This window comes from Papaver somniferum, unplaced genomic scaffold, assembly GCF_003573695.1.
Source record: "Papaver somniferum cultivar HN1 unplaced genomic scaffold, ASM357369v1 unplaced-scaffold_19, whole genome shotgun sequence".
In the NCBI taxonomy this organism is placed as follows: Eukaryota; Viridiplantae; Streptophyta; class Magnoliopsida; order Ranunculales; family Papaveraceae; genus Papaver; species Papaver somniferum.
Window position 1 is genome coordinate 149,484 of NW_020628818.1, and position 2,781 is coordinate 152,264.

General features: G+C 34.0%; 1 long non-coding RNA gene across 1 annotated transcript; it reads left to right on the top strand.

The window, feature by feature from the left end:
- Window positions 1-1,257: 1,257 nt before the first annotated feature.
- Window positions 1,258-2,781, top strand: LOC113338312. Its single transcript, XR_003354719.1, has 2 exons — window positions 1,258-2,014; window positions 2,153-2,781. It is a non-coding gene; the product is annotated as an uncharacterized LOC113338312 (long non-coding RNA).

Genomic DNA, 2,781 nt, shown 5'->3' on the forward strand with positions numbered 1-2,781 from the left:
ATAATTTTCAATAGTGAAGAAAAACAAGGGGGTTTTCCCTTTGATGGGAAAAAGTTGAGCCAATACTAAACTTATTACAGAGAACATGATTAGAGGACTTAGATTTCATTGGAAATATATTCACTTGGAATAAGAAAATAGAAGGAACTGCACATATTAAACAAAGGCTAGATAGGGCTATAGCTAATGCAGAATGGAATGATGAATTCCAACAAGCATCGGTGCAAAATTTGGTAGCAATTGGCTCAGATCATGGGCAATATGTCTCACTTTGAATCTTTCACACTCTATCCTAGTCCCAACTTTCAAGTTCTATGACACTTGGATTAAAGATGCATCTTCTATAGAGGTTATTAAAAGGTCTTGGACTTCAAACACAAATAGTCTTGTCATAGATCTAATCGAGAACATTTCAAATGTAGGTATTAACCTTAGCAAGTGGAAAAATGATGTTTTTGGTAAACCAAGTAAAAAGATTAAGAGCCTACTCAGGAACATAGAAACTTTAGAATCTAGACCAAATACACAGAACACAAAACACCTAATTAGCAAAAGGGTACTAGAACTAGAAGCCCTATATGATACACAGGAAGAAATTGCAAAGCAACAATCTACGAACAATACCATAGCTTTAGGAGAAAGGAATACAAAGTTTTTTCACATTCAAACCTTAAAGAGGAGGAAAAGAAATAACATAGATTGCATACAAGATAGAAATAGTAAAGTAGTATCATAAAGAGATGAAATTGAGGAAGTTTTAACATCTTATTTCTCTGAGATGTTCACTGAATCCTCAACTGACTCAGAAGAAACCAATTTCACACACATTAAGAGTACGATTTCACAAGAAAAAAATTCTTTTCTTACTTAAATCCCTTCTACTGAAGAGATTTGGTCAGTAGTAAAGAAGCTGAAATACAACTGTAAAGACCCGCAAGTTTGTCAACGTTATTAGACCGGTCAAGTGTCGAATTAGCAACTCGACTAGTTTAACACGAACGTTAATTATTATGAGTTAATCCAACAACGATATAGATATGAAACTAGTATCATTGAATATGTCTCGAAAAGTTATGCGAAATGGGCTACTCGAACGTGTCATTTAGACATCAGACGAAGAAGATATCTGTTATTTTAAGTGAAGGGTAAAATCGTCATTCCATGGAAAATCACTATTGACGTAACACAAACACGTAGTAACGGAGATTATAAAAGCAAGTGCGCGTCCTAGTGGGTCTTATCACCAAAACCGATCGAAGAGAAATCTGTTTTCTCTTATCCCATTCTCCAATCTTCTTTTTCTTTATATTTCTTTGTTTGTCTTCTCTTTCTTCTCTATGTCCTGTTCTTCGACTGTGAGAGATTTATGATACGAGAGAATCATTTGTTGAACCTATCTAGTAGATAATGAAGATGGCGTGATTGTACTTTATGGAGAAGATCAATTGAAAATTGATTTAGTTTCGAGATAACCTGAGAAGAACGAGTTGAAGGTTTGTTGTTTCTTTGGAGATTAAGTGAGGTTGATGATAGAATCGATCATTTTATGATGGATTTTGTTTATTTAAGAAAAGGGAGAAGAATTAGATGTTGATTCAGGAATTTTAGTGAAGAACTGAAGAGCTAGGGTTTCTATGTTGAATCTGAAGTTGGGTTCATCTGATTTTGAGACTATTTGGAGTCGGATAGGCATGCTGTGTTGATGATTCATGAAGGATAGAAGGGGTGGTTGTTGAATCAAAGTTCTGAAGTCGTCTTAATGATAAATTGAGGAATCAGGATTTCTCAGAAGATTGAATAGGAGGTCTATTATTGATGAATAAGATGAAATTAGAGATGGGTTGGACCCGAAATAGGTTACGAAGTTGAATAATATCATGAGTTCGATAGTTAGGGTTTGAAGTTTTGAATCAGAGGTTGAATTGAAACTGATAAAGGACTCGGATTTGATTCTTGTGTTAAGAATGTGATGGGTTTATTACTAATGTTAAATCAAACTCGGGAAGAATGAAAGGTAATTTAATTTAAAGTTCTTATATTTGATTTTTTGTTTTAGGGTTCATGGAGTAATTGATTGGAGTACATCAATTGGATAAATGTTTATATATTGGTTTTTCCTGTAATTACGATTTAATATTTTTTTGAATTACAGGATTTCTGTGAATTTAATTGGGAATGGAATTCTATGAATAAGGATGTTTGGGTAAGTGATCTGTATTGGGGTTGAGATGTCATTGATGTTGCTGAGACAGGTGGTGGTGTTGATTGAGAGTAGGTTATGTTAAATTGGGTTGTAGTTGAAGTTGAATTGAGGGGGATGTATTGGTCTATAATGAACTGAATGATAATAGTGGAATTGAGGATATTGAATTTGAAGAACATAGAGTTGTTGATGCTGTTTGGTTTCAAATAGGTTCAAGTATATGATGAATGTTTAGGATGTTATTATGGTGAGAATGAGTTCTGCTGAGTGTTAAAGCATTGAACTGAGATGGGAATTGAATTGGATTGAAGCAGTTCATTTCTTAGCGGCAGTTGTGAGGATTTTGGAGTTACAAGTGTACCTCAGTGAGAAGAATGGTCTTACAGCTGAGGGTGTTGTGTATGGAGATGGATGAATTTTATTGTTGTTGTTGTTGTTGTTGTTTAGAGTTGGAGTTGTAGTTAGTGTTTGCTGTGAAAGATTGGAACTGCAATTGCAGGTAGACATAGTCTTTGTTTGTAAATAGAATTTGAAGTTTGTTTACTTTATTTTGAATTGATGTTGAAATATAAAATTGG